We start from the raw sequence: 19,482 nt of genomic DNA on the forward strand, positions 1-19,482 counted from the left end.
AATAAGGACTCAAATAAACAAGCAAAATATTATTATCCTTCCAAAATTAATATTAACTCATACTGTAATACTGCTAAATATCCAGGCAGTGTATACATTTTTCTCAAGTGGAAAAATTAATTTTATATTGTTTGCTTGGGTCAACATCCAAATAAAGATAATTATCTGATGTCTTTTTTCAAACCATAATAACACCTCTTTTTTTCTGCTTTACTTTGTTTTGTTTTGCGATTGCTCACAATTTATGTGTTGAAGAAACCAGATTGTTCTGTAGAATTTCCATCAGCCTGGACTCTGTTCATTGCATCACTGTGGTGTTACCTAAAACATTCCCCTTCTTCCTGTATTTCCAGTAAATTGGTAGATTGGAACAAACGCTCGTTCCAGGTTTGATTCTTTGGCAATGATACTTCAGAGATAGAATAGTGTACATCTACTGGGTACACAAAATGTTTAGTTGTTTTTCTTTCCATGAAGTTAGCTGATATTGACAATCTTTGTGTGGATTTATGAACTTCATAAGTGAACTGCAAATAAGTGATATTCCAAGTTCTTCTTCATTTTTATGTAGAATAATCCCATACAGAGAAATCCCTGCTCATGAGGCATTTAACTGCACTGTTACAATTTACATTTTAAAACAGTGATGTGCTTTAATCAACTACAATCACATTCCTTACTGATGGTCCATTGACATGACCTTGGTAGTCCTGACCCTGACAGCCATTGATAGCTCTGATTTCTGGGACAACAACCTGTTCCAGGCTCATTCTGTAAATTTTCTCCTAAGACCTGGAATTTATATTTTTTAAAAGAACTCCTGGCCCCTTTATGTGGGAAATATTTAAAGACTACAATCTGGGCACTGGGAGCTTATACATTTTTGACCAATGCGCCTGTTTAATGGATGTTTTTTCTAAAGATTTTAACCACCTTTGATTTTTTTCCTTCTTTTTGCCCTTCATTGTGACAGTATGACAGCTCTTCCAAAAGTGCACAGATATTTTCTTTCACTCGGGAACCAGTGATGCAGTCAGTCTGACCCACTGAGAAGGTTCAAGGAAGCTGTTGCATGGCACCAAAGCACTATTGCAACTTTTAGAATAAAATTCCACAGCTGTGTCTCTGAAGTAACGATGTCCTCTTCAGTCATCCTGTGCCTGTTGGGTGAGGGTTAGGAGGAATAATCGGCAGTGACTGCTGCTCTGTTCATGCCCTTGGTCACCTCTTCGTACAACTGTAGGCTACTCTAAACCGCCAGGAGGTGCCGGGTGTGTGAGAGGCTGGCAAGCCCTCCCTGGGACTCTACTTCCCAACTCCCCCTGCAGCCCCAAGCCCGGCTGGCAGAGAGGTAACCAGGCATCATCACATCAGCCCAATTGACAGTTTTAAACATACTTAAAAGGGTTTGACTGGCAGATGCTTGGGCAAGATTTCTTCAGTAGTAACAGAGCCATTCTGGCTTGAGTGAAACTCTAGCCATGTCACAATTAATCTTTATGGTTCAGAGGACAAGAAACTTTGTACTCTCCTGAAGGTTTGCAGTAGAAAGACAACGTATGGGTTCAAGATATTAATCATCCTTTAAAAGTAGCAACAATGAATCCTTCGCCCCTATTATCCCTCCCAGAAATAAACATCTGAAATAAAATGACTGAAATTTGTTTATTTAAAAAGAAAACTCCCTCATTTCAGTCATTTATTTCTGGGAGTTTCTGTCATGCTTCTTTTGATAAATAATTCGGTATATTTCTCAACAGTAGATTAATATAAAGTTGGCTTGAGAGACATTTGTATAAAAGAGTGATTGAGTCATAATAATCATTTAATTATTAAGTTAAAAGTTTAAAATTGGAAGACATAGCCTACATGTATCTGCCCTCACCGAGAGCTTATTTCTCAGCCGTGAGAACCCATATCTCGAGTGAAACTGTTTCTTGTTACCTCTGGCAGATGAATGCCCATTCCATTGGATACTCCTTGGTTCTTATTCTCCTCACCTATCTGTGACTGATGACATTAACCCTTCATCCGTTCTTGAACCCTTTTTAGAATTAGCAATACCACAGTTTTCTGAGTGTTTCTACGTCATCTACATAATAATCTTCCTCTTTGCATATGTATCCCATTTCCACCCCTCAAGTCTCAGTGCTCACCCATGTCTTCATCTTTGGCCTTTCTTTTCTTCTGTATCTCAAAGATAATGAGTCACCTTTGACTCTACAGGCCTGCCTTCTCTGTTTCCTGTAGCACTAAATGACTGGGTGCCGTACCCGGCTGTTCACCCAGAAAGTGGCAGTCTCCTGGTTTTCCTCCTCTTCCTGAAACTCCTTTGAACTCATCTTTTTATATTTATCCCCACTGCCACTGGGAAAAATCGTGTTTTTCCCACCGTGTCTGGCTTTACGTGACAGCTTCCTTACGAGTTCCTCAGCCTCTCACCCTGCCAACCTCCAAATCAAGGCCATCCAATACATAGCCACTATCATGCCTGGCTCTTTAAGTTTTTATTAAGTGAAATTAAAATATCAGTTCCTAAGCCACATGAGCCACACTTCAAGTGACCAGTAGCCGCACGTGGTAAATGGCTACTGCATTGGACTCTGCACATTTACGACATTTTCATCATCACAGAACTGTCTATTAGGGATCACTGTTTCAGTTACTTATAAAATTCTAATTTATGCTTTACTGCTGACTAAACAAAACTTCCTCCCTCATTATCTAACACCTAGAGCTCTCTCAAAGCCATTTCAGCCTGTAGAAAGCCTTCCCTGCCCCTGGGAGGGCACACGTGGACTTCTCTTTACCATGGGCCTAATTAAAAGTGCAACAAACATTTGTCTATTTCTTCCACAAGGGCATAACCTTGAGGATAAGAATTAAGTTGGTATCTCCAGGTGGTGGTACATGCATCTAATCTTCCATTCACGAATTCCACAAACATTTATTGAGCATTACTAAGTACCATACAGTGCTAAGTATACAATAATTTAAAACTCTCCAGTGTTTACATGCTACTATATGTCCCATAAGTGTTCGTTGACTCCATAAGTAAACCTTGATTATGATTCTAGAGGGTCAGCATCATGTAAATCAACTGATACATTTGCTGAAGTAATATGTTTGGCAGTCCTGACATAAACAGACTGTTAAGATTCTATGAACCGTAAGTTTACCAGATAGAGATTTCTTTGCTTTCATTTTCTGAAAGAGCAGATTTTGAGGGGAATGTTGATTCAGTTGACTACAATCTTCAGGAAAGTAAAGTCTATCTTTCTTTTGCCCAAAATTGTATCCCACACCTAGCAAAGTACCAAGATAACAGGTCTTCAATAAACCAAGCTGAGTAAACGTTAAATGAACGCAGTTATCCGGTATGTTTCTTGAGTTCTTTAATCACAAACCAAAAATAGTCCTGAAAAGTTTTTCTCCTGATGCAAGCCAGATACCTAAAAGTTTTGTTTTTGAAATTAAAAGCATTTATGTGATATTTGAAAAAGACAGAACTTTTGGGAAATTTTGAAAGAAACATTGTATGTGAATGAAATAAAAATAAAATGTACTTTTGTTAAATTTGTTAGAATCCCTATGTGGGAAAAAATGCCGATTACATTATCTATTTTATTAAAATTGGATCATTTACACCATAATATTCTTCTTTTGTTACGTATCCTTGGAGAAAAGAACAAACTATAATAGTATCAATAGTTGAATAGTGATAAGGAAGAGACATAAAGCAGGCAGAATTGCATGATGCCTCCCTGTAGACTCATTTGAGGGACATACAGAGAGTGGTATCATCAATTTAAAAGATTTCAAGGGATGAAAATTTGATAGAAGATTATTGAACAAGTGTCCCATATCATTGCTTTAAGTATTAATTCTCATAAAAGAGTTGAAAGCATGTGCTTTCAACTGAAAACCTTCACTGGTCATAACTGACAACATAAAACTGAATACATTGTTTAAATGATAAATCCAGTCCCCTGAGACATCCAAAACTCAGTTTTTCCAGTGGAACTTACAAACTTCAAATGATTTTTTTTACTTAATTTAAAATAATCTAAAAATAAATTTTTCTTCCATTTGATTGAAAGAGCAAATCATTAAATTTTATATCATAGTGTTACATCTCATTCATTAATCATAAACAAAGATTTATGACATTATCAATAAGTCATCAATGTGACAATTTCTAAATGTTACTGGAAAACGATAGGCTCTTGAGTTATTTAAGCGTCTTTATATTGCCTATAGAATCTCAACTTTTCTTTGTATTTTTCTATGCTTTGTTGGTTTCAAATGATTCCACCCTTATTTACTGTCTACCATTTATTCAATATTTAGACCAAACACTATTTCTTTGGCAAACTTTCACAATGTTTTGAAATTTATAAACTAGGGGAGTCAACAAGAATGTGAGAAACTTATTGTTACTTGGCCTGTGTCCAAACCTCTTTACTACCGCATTCTGTTCAAGTATGGCAGACTATGTTAGCAAATAATGAATTCAGAAAAAGACTGCATGGACCATATAGCTTCAATTGATTTAGTTCCAATATAATGCCTTAAAATTGTTATTAAAATCAAAAGTATATCACAGAATATAAGCAAATGAATTTTTTCTTTTTTAATTAAATAAAAGGAAAACAATCTGTTAAAATATTCAGTTTTACGTATGGTTGCCAAAATCTATGATCAAGTTGCTTTTTGTCAAATACACACACAGATATAGATATAGGTACAGGTAAATGCACACACACACACACACACAAACACACACAATATTAGGAACATCAAAATATATCTCTCTCTGCTTCCCAAACTAGGCTTCCCATAATCTTGGGATCTACAATGCTGCATCATTCCATGTTATATAAATTAGTGTATTATTTATGTCAGTGCAAATATACCACGGAGTAGAACGTAATATTTTCCCATACTCCCTTGCACTTAGCAATTACCTGACAAATATTCAAGAGTTATCAATTAGTCGAATAATTCAATTTAACGTAAAATATTTGGAGCTGGCTACAAGCCAGTTTACAGCTTAGATATGAAAGCACTAAGTCACATTTGCCTTTAAAAATATTTTAAGAGTGTTTAAGAGACATCATGGTGTTTGGCTCATTCTATGTGACTATTTCACCTTCATTTACTGAGAAACATTTTCCCAAAAAACAATTCTCTCCAAATTACATATACCAGTCTCACTTTCAAAGGTTTACACTATGAAATAATACATTACAAATCTAGAATCACAATAAAGAGGTCACACACACCATAAAAATTACAACTGGAAATACTGGTATAGCAAAGGAACATAAATGCCTCCATTTTATCAACTGAACTGTTCTCAAAATGGTGAAAGCAAGTGACTAGAAGTATAACTCCAACTCGGCAAATTTATTAGGTAAAATAAAATGATAATGCAAAGTAAAATGAAGACTCATTGTTTGGTAGAATTGAACGAGTTACTAGTGAGAATTCAAGATAGGTCAATTGCTACTAAAATGTTAACCAGCATTTAACAATAAAAACTTGCATGTAGTAATTAACATGTGTCAGCCTTCTTTTAATTACATATATTACATCATTTCATATTTACAGTAATTATCTCAGTGAATACCATTACCATCCCATTTTACAGATAAGGAAAATTAGGCAGAAAAATGCAAGGTAACTTTTGTAAAGCTGAGCTAGAATTTATATTCAGTAGCTGTGGGTGCAGAATCTGAGGGCCTAATCTGTATGCTATTCATCCTCTTTATCAGCAAGAAACATCTACTAACATAAGATATTGTCCACCCACATTTATATCACGCATATTTGCTCAAATTATTTTACAACTTGCTTTCAAATTCTTTAAAAATGTGTAAGTTGTGTTATGTACATTTGTGTGGAAATTTTAGTAAAGAGAGTATCACACAATTTAATAGGTCAACGTTGGTTTGGGATTCAACTTCCATATGAGGGAACAAAGACAAACAGTTCTGTGATTTCACTGAAGTCATTAAGAAATAGCATTAGAAATAGGACTCAAATCCCCTGGCAGGCAATTCAGTCTCATGTTATTTTTCCATATGAGTAGTTAACAAAGAAGCCCTCCAATTTCCTTATGCTATTCCACTGGTTGACTTAGGACTGCCTTATTTATCTAAGAAGGCTTAGCACGCTTAAACTGAGGAAATAAATAAGTATAAACTTACAATGTAATTGTGAAGTAGTATTGTTATTCTCGTTATTGTTGTTATAAAAGAACCCTGGACGATACACAAAAAGGAAGAGTGTCTCTCTCTTATCTAGATGAACTGAAAAGACACTGCACTGCAAAGAACAAGATATTTTTCCGAACATTTGAAAATAAGTGCATTAAATAGTAGAAAATAGGGCCATTGTAAACCTGTACAAATATATTGGCTAGGTGCCTGAGACAAGCCCTCTTTCTGGCACAGCAGTGTTTAATGAACACAGCATCAGTGCCTTCTGCTGTACTTTTCTCACTGGACTTCATTCTTTTTAAAATACTTGTTTTGTGTCTTTGTGAATATCCTTTATTAATTCTACTTGTCTGATCTATGGTAAAACTTGGTGAAATATCCAATATGTCAGTTTTTCTTGATGTGAGTAATCATGCTGGCTCAGAGACAACCACAAAACCACATGTGATGAGGCCTCTCTTTACACAGCAGCATCTCCTTGTAAAATGGAAAAAGAAACATGAATATTTCACCCATCACTAGACGCTTCTACCGAGAGCTCATCTATCACCTCTTAGCGGCAACGTTTGATCATTCGTGCCTTTTGGGATCACTGCTGACTAATTTTTGAGTAATTCTACATCTGGCCTCAATGAGGCATTTACTAGGAAATACATTCAATAAGATGATATACACAGTTGCTGAAATCTTGCACCATTAATTGAAATGCAAAGTGAAAAAATACAACTAAAACTGTGTATTTTCATTAGATAATTATCCACCATTTGTAACAGCCTTGTTCATTTTTCTTGTGACTTATTTTCCTGTTTTTCTCCCCCGTGGGCCAGATGTCAAGATGCTGCTGTCTCACATGACTCAGATATCCTTTGCTGATTTGTGCTTGACTGGGTTTTTCTTTGCTTACACTATGCTCATTTTACAGATGAAAAGAAGGGAATGTGACACTTGTGAGCACAAAGTGACCCTAACGCAGGGAATTCGTTGCTGCAAATGAACCTTCATAAATCTGATACAGTAATGGGGTGACACTTACTTCAGATACCAAAACATAAAGAAAACAAATTATCTCAAGGTAAGATAGAAAGCAACACAGCTTTAAATTATTTATCTTAAATCGCTAATTGTCAATACAATTTGATGAATAAAAATGTTCAATTGCAATAAAAATTACAAATAGCATTCACATCTTAGTTCATTTTACCTCTCACAACCCCAAAGTCTCTACAAAGTAACTAACTTTAATCAAGACAGTGATTGTAACCACTAATGCTAAGACTCAACATTTAATTCTACAAGTTGATTAGTGTGATCAATGTAACTGTCTCTTTTGTAAGATGACTCTTGTCTTACTTGAGGATCCTATCTGATTGTGGGGTGGAGAATGGATTAAAATGTTAAGGTTCAAGTTTTAGTGTCTTTCATATGAATATACTAATTTTTTTCTTTTTCTTTTCTATTTTATTTTTTTTTTCTTTTTGAGACAGTCTCGCTGTGTCTCCCAGGCTGGAGTACAGTGGCACAATCTCAGCTCACTGCAACCTCCACCTCCCGGGCTCAAGAGATTCTCCCACCTCAGCCTCTCTAGCTGGGATTAGAGGTGCACACCACCACACCCAGCCAATTTTTGTATTTTTAGTAGAGATGGGGTTTCACCATGTTGACCAGGCTGGTCTCGAACTCCTGACATCAAGTGATCCTCCCGCCTCAACCTCGCAAAGTACTGGGATTACAGGCGTGAACCACTACACTCAGCAGATTATAGTCATTTCTGAAATAATAGCCAAATTCAGTGTCCAAAGTTTATTACCAAGGTGCTTTCCCTTTTCAAATATTTGCCCTTCCCTCTCTGCCCATCCCACCCCAATGAGACCAAACATTCTGGGCCTCAGACATAGCCACTCCCTAGCACCTGGCACAGGTGATGCACCTATAGTGTCTCCTGTGGGGTCAGCTCAACCCCACAACCACAGAGCCTCCATAAAGTGACAAATTTACACACTCTCAGGGAGATGGTGCACGGTGCTTCGTCTGCTGTGACTCTCATCCTGTCCTGGGTCTTTCTGGTTATATAGTTCTGTGTAATAAATCACCCTAAACTTAGTGTTGTGAGATGACAACTATTGTATTATGCTCATGGATTCTGCGGGCCAGAAATTTAGAGAGTTTCGTTCCAACTCATGATGCCTAAGGCTTCATGAGGCTCATGATTTTGGGATCACTCCGGGAGCATCAAACAACTGCTGACTGTTCTCAGCTGGAAGCATTTTCACTCACATCTGGTTCCTGAGCTGGATTGGGTGCAGTAAAGCCTGGGCATGCCCAGGACTCTTGACCATGGGGCCTGGGGGTGTCTGCAGAGTCAAGGGCTCCAAAAGAACCAGGGGGAAGCTACAGGGCCTTTTATGACCTGGCCAGAAAAACCACAGTACCCTGTCCATGACATTTTATTGGTTCCAAGTGAGTCACTTAAGCCAGTCAAGGTTCTGAGGAAAGGAATTAGACTCTATCTGTCTCTGTGGAGCAAACAAGGTCACCTTGCACTTAGAACACGTAGGAGGGAAGGTACTGGTGTTTGGAAAAACACAACCTCATGTGTCCCTCGTGGGCATGTCACCTATCCCTAAAGTTCATGGCTGGTGATGGTCTGGGTCAATCAAAGGCAGAGTTCTGCCCTATTGCAGCCACTTGACTTTTATATGATTCCGATGTGTCGGATAGGACCCTGTAAAGTCAGTATTTATGTTTTAATATTGATTTCAGATATGTAACTGTCAGATTTCCACTGTCACACTGAATATAGATTCAATTCATTATTCTTTCCTTTTTGTGCTATGCCTGCTTCTACCTAAAACCATTTTGTTCTGGAAGACACACATATAGAATATTTGCAATGAGAAAATAAGACAGTATCACAGAACTTTTAAGGAGAGTAATCTACAACAACTGCATGAGACTAAACTTTCAGAACCTCAGGCACAGCCACTGTCTGGCACCTGGGAAAGATGATACACCTGTAGTTCCTCCCACAGCATCAGCTCACCCCCACCACCCACCCACAAAACTAACCCCATCGTGGGTCTACAGCCTCAGTCCAGTTGACTTTCTCATTCCCTCTGGGATATATGGAAAACTAAGGATTGCTTTCTGCCGCTGATAGCTACAGGACTTTCCGTAAGTGTTGGAGGTTTTCACCCTCTTTTCCTAATCATTTTTCTCAGCCATTTCTAAATGACTGCTTAAAAGTTTAATATTATCAAGTACATTTTGCTACTATGTAGTTTTGTGGGGTGTTTGTTTGTTTGAGATGCAATCTCACTCTGTCACCCAGGCTGGAGTGCCGTGGTGCGATCTCGGCTCACTGCAACCTCCGCCTCCTGGGTTCAAGCAATTCTCCTGCCACAGTCTCCTGAGTAGCTAGGATTACAGGTGTGCACCACCACACCCAGCTAATTTTTGTATTTTAAGTAGAGACGGGGTTTCATCATGTCAGTTAGGCTGGTCTTGAACTCCTGACCTCGTGATCTGCCCTCCTCGGCCTCCCAAAGTGCTGGGATTACAGGTGTGAGCCACCGCACCTGGCCATAATTTTGTTTTATTAAGTGTGACATACATATATGGAATATAAATCATTTGTTAGTTATCCATTCTATTCTTTTGATATTTGTGATTTTCTGATCACATTCCCTTTTACCCAATAACAGGAGATCCACCAGAAAGCAGAGATTGTTACACTCTATCCCTTCCTTCTCTGGATCAGGGGTCAACTATAATATCAAAAAGAGATATAGACATGTAATTTTATATGGATATGGATGTATAGATGTTTCTCAATAATAAACCATCTATAATGGACTAATTGCAAAAATGGCCCTGAATTTTCACCTTTTTCTGTATTTATTCCATTTGCAAAGTTACATTTTAGTTCCTCCCGCCAAGAAGTAGAGGGTGTAGCCCAACTCTTGTGTCTGGGCTGAGCTGTGGCTTGCTTTAACCAATAGAATGCAGCAGAGGTGACTTGGCTTATTCTCAGAGTAGGCCTCCCAGGCCTCAAGTGTTTCCACTTCCTCCCTCAGACCCCTGCCTCCACTGTAGGAAAAGCTGAGATTAGCCTATCACAAGATGAAAGACCAGAGAGCAGAGACAATCATCTAAACCAAAGCTACCCTAGGCCAGCCTGGCCCAGGCCAAACCACCAGCGGATGCAAGAGCTAGCCCAGCTGCAATCAGTTAGGCGTGGCCCAGGTCAGCAGAAGGGCTTAGTCATCCCTTAGTGCATAAGCAAAATTAATGCTTATGGTTGTCAGCCACTGAAAATTGTGCTCAGTTGTCTTATAGTGTTTTTGTGGCTATAAATAACTGATGCATTATCAGAAAACTCTCCATGGAAATATGCACCAGAAGCTTCACATTGCTCATGTTCAGGTGCCCAGCAGCCAAAATGTCTTAGTAGGTGCGTCTCTGACTCTACTCCATTGTTCCCCAAACACATTACTGTTTCCAGATGCAGCCACCATCTTTTCAGGACAGGTCACACACTGACTTCACTTTTGCCAATCAGTTATCAATATTCATATCTCCTGATTGAGTCCATGAGACAAGAAGGCACTTGTATCTGTTGAGGGAATTCAAAATCTATCATGAATATGCAGTAACATCTGGAAAAAGGAATGTTTCCCTCTACATCCTAATGGTTTGTCACTGCATAGAAGCACAGTGCCTTCTGAAAGATCCAACATCATGCCTATGTTCAAGAGTGATAATACACAGGCCAGAAAAGTCAAGAACAAGTTCTTTTCCCTTCTTGTAACTAGAAGACTGATGTAGACAAAGAGGATGAGTTTTGTAGTATTTAATTAGGATTCACAATCATTGCTTAAGTTGAGCCCTTTGAACATGGGGAATTAAGATTGCAGAATACTTTTTAAAAAATCTCTCTTTTCATATCTGTGGTAATACGAAGTTTCTTAAGGGTATTCATTTAACAATAACAAATGCATATAGGTACAAATGAGGTTGCAGGTAAATTTATGGTATCAATGTCATGGAGAAATTAATAGGATTTACTACACAACAGGATTTCTTATAGAGCTGTTCTGAACATATTAACAATGCATATGTGGTAGGACTGATTTTTAGCTCTTGGCTTTCAAAATCTTTACCATGAAAGAACATGCAGCAGTGGCATTGATTCCTTCATGAGATAAATATAGCAGGTGATTGAGTCCATGACTCACCCTGGAGGCACTGTAGGGGAAGACTTTCTTTTCCTTATTTTAAATATCTTAGTTGACTTGCAGTTCATTTTCACAAAGCAAGTTAAGCAAAAAAAAAAAAAAAAAAACAACTTCTGATTAGGTATTCGTATTAAGTACCATTTTAAACGGCGGATCCACTAACAGCAAGCTTCTATTGCAACTTGATATCAAGACACTAAGGGGGAAAGGAAGGTTACGGACAAAGTCTTTGGATTTAGGATACTTTACAAAAAATGTTATCTCCTTTTTCCTAAGAGAAGGGCATTACTTTTTATAACTACTTGTTAGATTGCATTGTCCTTAAGAGTTAGCACCCATATAAGAATATAAGAAAGGTAAAAAGCTGGTGAGTAGCTAAAATCCACTAACTCTATCTTAAGAGGCTTGTAAGTTTTTCCCAAGCATTTTGCAACCAGTGGTGCTATGAGTACTATTGTTGTTGCTGGTACTGCTATTCATTACTTCCTTTGATTAGATAGAAAATCTATGTTATGACACAGAATTCAAAACCCTAAAACTGAGAATAAATACTTAATTATTCTCATTGTATTGAATTTATTCCCTAAAGGAGATACAATGTGTTCTTAAAACAGCAATTGAAAGCAGCGAACAAAATAAGCATAAAAAACAGTAAGAGAAAAAGTGTTTGACAACAGTGCGCATTCATTGTCTTGTTTACACTCCGGATGGGTATCAGATGAGATTTGCATATTGTGTTTATTGACCTTGAGGTACCTGGAACGGGGCAGCAATGTCTGGAAAGTGTGCAAAGGAGTCTCTGCTGTGGCTGGAGCGGAATCCCGTGGAGGGAAGAAGCCTTCAGGCCATCGTTAGTCGTGAAATTTACTGTTGTGAGAAGGAGAAATTACCAAGGCTTGTGATGACAAAAGTGAAGGCTGATGCAAGGAAATCCAGACAGCCACTGAATCCTAAAATTAAGTCTGGAAGAGCTTCATTAGTTCTTCATAAGATGTGACAGGACTGAACATTATCCATCTACATTAATGAAGTAAAGTTTGAGAGTTGAATAAAGGTGATGGGAAACAACTGGAAATCTTTACGCTTAGAGACCCCGAGGCAAAGTGTCCTCAAGAAAGAGGCTGAAATATTTGGAGTAATATAAGTCAAGGTTGATACATGTGTGAAGAGGTTCAGAGGATAACTTTATTACGAGGTTGCTGAACAGTTTAAAAATAGTTTGAAATCCTCTTTAGAGTGTGCGATGATATGAAAATTTTCTGCCCTATAATACATAGAGTATGAAACTTGTTAAAATCAAATATTTACATTTAAATTGAGCAAATTTATATATACTCCAATTTATAAAATAGGAGACATGAGTGACAGATTTTTACACAGCCCAACTGCCCTTTGTTTTTATATTCCATATGTCTTCATATCGCATTTTGTTCTTCAGTATATTTCCGGAAAGAAACATTGTTTCTGAGGCTCCGAAGTAGAACCTCTTTATTGCTTGTGCCTCCCCATTCTCCAGCAGGGCCTGTCTCGAACCTCAGAGAACAAAGATGGCGGTGGGCACTGTCCCTTCCAGCCCCTCCTCCAGCAAGGCACACTCTGTGGCCCAATCCTGCCAGAAAGGTTTTAAGGTGGATATAGGAGAATTTTTTCCTTATTCATAGAAAGTATCAAAGGATAAAATGCCCATCTTCATGAGATGCCCGGCTATCTCCATGTGGCACTTGGAACACTGCATCCCTCTTGTAACCAGAGCAGAGGTGAACATGTTGATGCTGCAGAGAGGGAAGGAAAATACAACTCCCAAGTCCTAAACAACATTGTTGAACTCCTGCCCCGAGTCTGAAACCACCCTGGCTCCAGACCGTTGATAATGTGAGATGACGACGTCGGTCCTGGAGATGCTGCTTATTCATGGTGCATTCTGTTTCTGGCAGCAGAAGCCCCTAACTGTCCCATCCCACCACCCTTTCAGAATTACCAAAGAATCCAAATCACATCTGGATGTAACCCCAGGAGCTGTGAAAATCCAGAGCCAATGGTGGTTACACCCCGCTCATAATGGGTTGAGTCTCATCTGCCCTGACTCTGGCATGGTGCAAAATCCATCCACTTTGCAAGCCTTCATTAGACCTGCCCTGCAGCCTCAGCACCTGCCAAGCACCAGCTTCCTTAAACCCTGGGGAGCCCTGTTGACTTCCTACATTCAGGATGTGGTGGCTGAAATGAGCTTAGATGAGTCCCCAGCCTAAGACAAAGATGTGTGGACAAAACTCAGAAAATGTATCACTTGATGTTTATGCGGTGGCTTTACTTCTCAAATCCCACAGTATAAGCTACAGAAATGGACTTTTTTTTTTTTTGCTTTGAGTTTGATGTTAATTTGCCAAATCCTATGGGAATACAAAAGATGCGTCTAGTAAAAAATAAGAGGTAACCTTTATTTCTGTGTGTAGGCAATATTCTAAGACCATTTTGTTTATTAATACCTCCAATGTCTATACTGTTGGTGTCATTCCATTTTTAAGTTTGTAAGTGAGAAAACTGAGTTATAGAGAGGTGAAGTAACTTGACCAAGGTCACACAGCTAGGACTGTGTCATGCGACTGCACAAATCCAGGTCACCTGGACCTCAAGTACGTGTGATACACTGCTGTGCCATCTCCCCACAGAGACTCTAACGATACAAGAGCGGCATGTGAGTGAGCAGCAAAAGGAGTATTTCAGAAAAATGAATGACACAAAGCCTCTATTTCTGGACATGTTCTTGCAGAGACAAGAAAACCCAGCTGACAGGTTTATGGCAGAGATGTCTTCTACCTCGTAAGAAAAGTTAACTGAAATGTTCTCAAATACCATTCAAAATCATGTTCTTCAGGGCTGTGAAAAACCCAGACAAGGCTGGCATTGCAGGATGGAACATTGTAGAAGGGCTTCATGGAGTAGCAGAACTTTGCGTACACGGGACAGAGAGTGAGGATGTGTGAGGAAGATGATGGAAGTGGAGCAGGAGAGGGTTTCCATCAGCTGTGCTCGAAGATGTCCATGTGTTCCAGTTTACATGTCCATCATTCCATGCACCCCACGTGGATTCAGCTGATTTACCCACACAGGCAGGCATCCCCTTTTCCCTGCCAGTCCATGTGTTTTCCTCCTCTGGATAAATATTTAGTAACAGGAGACAACCTTTGTGGGCAAAGTCAATTTCTTATCAAGGGCCAAAGGTTTTAAAATAGAATCCGAAGGTACATAAAAGTGTTCTTACTCTTTATCCATCATTATGTACCATACCAGAAGCTCTGATGGAGTGAAAATAAATATGTGAAGAACCAATCCATGTTCGATAACAGAATTTGGGGCTAGTAGAGCGGGATCCGGAGGCACTGGATTTGTGATAAGTGGAACCGTGCAACAGTTTCCGGAAGCACATTGAGATGGTTTCTGCTGATAAGGGATCCCATCCATTGGTCATGTGACACATGGAACAAAACGCTCATTAGTCACTAGTCTGAGCACCCAACCACATTGTAAACCAAAAAGTGTCTGAGTTAGGTCTCAATCAAGTCACAAGTTTATTTTGCCAAGGTTAAGGACGTGCCTGGAAGAGATAAAAAAACAAAAAAACAAAACCCAAAAAACCAACCATGGAAAAACCCATGGAATCACAGAAACAGTCTGGCCTGGAGTCAGAAACAGCAGTCTGGTCTGTGCCTTTCTCCAAAGATGAGTTTGAGGGCTTCACTATCCAAAGGGGAAAAGTGGGCTGGAGGCGAAGATGGGAGGACCTGGTGGTCCATGTGTGGCAAGAGAAAAGCAGCAGGTAGGGAACTGGTCAATTACAACTCTTGTACTCCGTAAAATTGACACTTTACATGAGATAAAATGAACGTTGAATAGATACTTAACCTGTTGTCTGCTTGGGAACAAAGGGAAAAGCAGTTGCTTGCATGACTTAGCTTTCAGCTTAATTTTTCCTTTTGGCATAATGAGTTGAGGTCCTGAGTTTTTATTTTCCTTTCACAAAGCTAAGTCATTTTGGTTCTGCTGAGAGTGCTGTGTAACCTGACTGCTAGCTAAAGGTTTAGCTAGCAGTCCCATCATAGACCTGACCCCACTGTTTTAGAGAAGTCTTGAAAAGTTCACAGTGCCTGCCAGGCAACACATTTTGAGGCATTTAGTCAGTACCTTTTGAATAAATGAATAGCTGTTTGGCTACGAATGCACCATGTAATAAGCACTCTATAACCAGACAACCATGTCAAGCATGTCTCCCACAGGGAGACAATACACTGGAGACTTCTCTAAATGGTCAAGTGCACCAGGCTTATTTGGTAATACAGTGCTTATTACATGAGTGAGGAACGTGCCTCAGTACAATTATGGCAAGAAATGCAATGAACTCTGCTAAATGGAGTTTGTAACGCTCATGAAAAGTGCTTTGGAATTTTAATGTGTGATTAAAGCATCTACTGTTGACATTATTCCACAAAGAAGAGCTTTACCTCTGACAACACATTCCTTGGTTGTCTGTCACTGGGTCTCTGTGCTTGACAGAGTTGAAATTGTGCCTGTGTGCTGTCACACAGACATTGTCTCGGCATCACTTCCTAAAACGCACATTTGAATTTAGGATTCCAGCAAACACGGAAGGCACTGGTGGTTAAAGTGCTTCTATTTAGAAAATACGCTAAAAACAGCAGCTGGAAGTGCTCATCTGTCCAGGCTGAGGGCTGGCTTTCAAGATGTGCTTTCAAGCAGTGCCACGAGAAGCAGCCTGGGCTGTCGCTGGCGTTGCTGTCGGCGCCGTGCCTTGGTGTTGCAGGGTCTCTGCCACATGGAGCATCAAACCTTGGATCTGAATGGCGATACAACCTGACTTTTCTGACAATCTCAGGCTATGTAAAAAACAGACTATAAAACATGTAGTCAAAATGCCATGTGTTTGAATAACACGTTACAGTTTTCAGTTTGCATTCATAGTCAAACAGCTATTCATTTATTCAAAACGCAGCAACTAATGCCTGGCAGGTGCTGTGAGCTGTTCAGGACTCCACAGGGGAAGCCAGAGCCTCGCCCTCAGGTGCTTATACTCTAGCAGGGCTCAGTCAGAAGGTCACCCTGTGAGGAGCTCTTTGGACCATGCAGCCACAGCCTCGGAGGCTAGAATCGATTCTAATATCTACATATAGATAATTTCTTTTAAAAAAATAGCAACACTGTGCGGTCGATGTACCTGACAGAAATAACTCAAGAAATTAGGGTTGCCACATGGAGGTTGCTGAGGGGAGGGTGCCACGTGAGGGTGCTATATAAACTGCATGCTTTTTACAAGCACTCATCATTCTTCTCTCCAACTTGCCGCCGCTGAGCCATCACTGTATGTAAGTTTCCCCAAATAAACCCCATGTTTTATTCAAAATAATAATAATAGAGGCTAGAATCAACACCTTGGGGCACCGGGTGGGGGCGCTCCATCAGACAGGGCGAACAAAGACTCTCTCGTGGGCAGTGTCTGAGCTGGGGCCTCAGAGACAGGAAGACAAGGAGAAAAGCATCCTGGCAGAAGGAAAAATAGGAGTTAAGATGACAGGGGCAGGAGCCCATTGTCTGGAGTCCCAGAGGAGGTCAGCGTGGCAGGAGCCCCGCTGAGCAGCTGGAGGGGGCGGTGAGGCGAGTCAAGAAATAAAGGGGCTGAAAAGGAACCAGGTTGTGTATGCAGCTAATAAGGGTGTTAAATTTTATGGCATATAAAACGGCAAGATGTCGAAGGATTTTAAACAGGAGAGTGAAATGAATAGATTTGAAATGTAAAAGCGTCGTTTTAGCATCACATTCTGATAATATTTATTGTAATGAAAACTGTGGAAGGAAATGTATTGTTGACTCTACTCAGTACACGAGGAAACTGAGGCTAAGGGAGGATAGCGTCTTTCCCTAGGAGCTTCAGGGAGTGAGGGAGAGCATCAAACCCCAGGTCTCCTCATGCAGGGCTTCCTGCTCATTTCTTTCCACCACAGTTGCCTCCTTTATATCTGCCTGTAACCAGGTTATGTGGAACAAAATCAAATGTCAAATAGGAACATTTTCTTTAAATGTCGACATACCTAAAATTATTTCGGATTATACTTGTGGCATTAGGTTGAGCTGATGAGAAATGAAAGTGTGGCTGAAAATGCATTTGGAGACTTACTCTAGAATAAGAATAATGAAAATGTTTGAAACAAAGATTTAATCTGATTGATGGAAATAAGTTACATGTGACCAGGCTAATAGGCTATATTTAAACATTCCACTTTAAAACATTTTTAAAAATCTTTTCTGTAGATATGAAGTCATCTGCCTGGAGACTTCCTCACTACAGCCCAGGCCATCCCTCCTTAGAAGCTCACTCCACGATTTATGACACTTACCCTTCATATCATCTTCAAGCATCTGTCAGAGGCGTCTGAACCAAGGGCGTCTCCATCTTGAATAGGGGCTGGGTCAGATGAGCTTGGGAGCTGCTGTGCTGCATTGCCAGGAAATTAGGCTTTCTTAGTCACAGGATATTTGCAGTCACCGGAACAAGTTCATATGTTTACAGAACCAACCCGGTGTTACCGTGGGTAGCTAGTCAGACATGAGCAGGGCACGAGAGCCTCCCCCTCCCCACACCAGGAATATCAGGCAACCATCTGGTGATGGTCAGGCAGTTGTTTAACTTTCTCTCTAAAGTAATAATTGGTCACAGCCGGTGCCAGAGAAAGCCATCTCTCAATAGATAAAAACACCTGAAACTATTGATTGGCTTCCCAATAACATCTCAGGAGTTGGGCGAGTGGGCTTAAGCACATGCACTAAGAGGCAAAATGGTGGAGTTTAACTGGTGTAGGACCTTCTAGGAACACTCAGCCTGTAGGGGAAGAACGCCTCAAATGAGAATGCGTACAACTTCAGTACCCACACTGCCCGGGACTCAGAACCCCTCCCAGGTGCTGGCAGGCCCACGCGCGTGCAGACAGCCCACCCCGAGGGAAGACTAAGGGGTGAAGGGACTCAGAACCCCTCCCAGCTGCTGGCAGACCCACGCGCGTGCAGACAGCCCACCCCGAGGGAAGACTAAGGGGAGATGGGATGCAACACCCTGGAAGCATGCCAACATATAAACCCCAAGTTCAAACCGTGCGCTTGTTCTCCCAAGTCGCCCACTCAGCCCTCTTCCAAGTGCACTTTACTTCCTTTCATTCCTGCTCTAGTGCTTTTCGATAAACATTTACTCCTTCTCTAAAACTTGCCTCTCACTCTGCCTTATGCCCCTCAGCTGAATTCTTTCTTCTGAGAAGGCAAGAAGTGAGGTTGCTGCAGACCCATATGGATTTGCTGCCACCAACACCAGGATTAACAGACCCAGGAGATAACAGACCCAGAAAATGTCCTGATGTCCCAATATCTTAAGAACAAGAACATTCTTAGTTTAAGAATAAGTTTTGCCTTAAAGATAATAATATAGATTCTTGTGGAAGAGAGTAGTTATGCAAGGATTAACAATCCTTCATCGCAAGCCCTTGTAGCAGAGCACATCTCGCCCATGATTTTTTTGCTTTGATGTGTTATGTATAAATGAGCATTGTACCTAAGGTGGATATGTTCCTTCTTTTGCTTCTGGGAACACCATGCTCTGTCTATGGAGTAGGCTTTCTTTTATTCCTTTACTTTCTTAATAAACTTGCTTTCACTTGACTCAGTAGATTTGTCCTGAATTCTTTCTTGTGCAAGATCCAAGAACCCTCCCTTAGGGTCTAGATTGGGACCCCTTTCTGGTAACACACCTGCCATGAAGAAAAAACTCAATATTTTTATAATTAACGTCATTGCTCTAAATGCATCAAAAACACAACGAAATAAGAGTTGCTGACACATTAGGATAGTGTTAGAAATTGCTAAGTTATTGTCCAGAAAAAAGGAATAATTGAAGAAATAAAAATTAGAAAAGTAGGTCCTGAAGCACATTAAGAATTTAACAAATCATATAATTGAGAATGAAAATG

General features: G+C 40.0%; 1 long non-coding RNA gene across 1 annotated transcript in view; it reads left to right on the forward strand.

Annotated features, from left to right (window-relative positions):
• The window catches only part of LOC119620502 (uncharacterized), a 33,870-nt gene extending 14,623 nt beyond the window's left edge, over positions 1-19,247 (forward strand). The window contains exons 3-4 of the long non-coding RNA XR_005236994.2: positions 7,147-7,296; positions 17,780-19,247. This is a non-coding gene — a long non-coding RNA (uncharacterized lncRNA). The remainder of the gene's footprint in view (positions 1-7,146; positions 7,297-17,779) is intronic.
• Positions 19,248-19,482: the final 235 nt, after the last annotated feature.

Source organism: Chlorocebus sabaeus, chromosome 18 (genome assembly GCF_047675955.1).
Source record: "Chlorocebus sabaeus isolate Y175 chromosome 18, mChlSab1.0.hap1, whole genome shotgun sequence".
In the NCBI taxonomy this organism is placed as follows: Eukaryota; Metazoa; Chordata; class Mammalia; order Primates; family Cercopithecidae; genus Chlorocebus; species Chlorocebus sabaeus.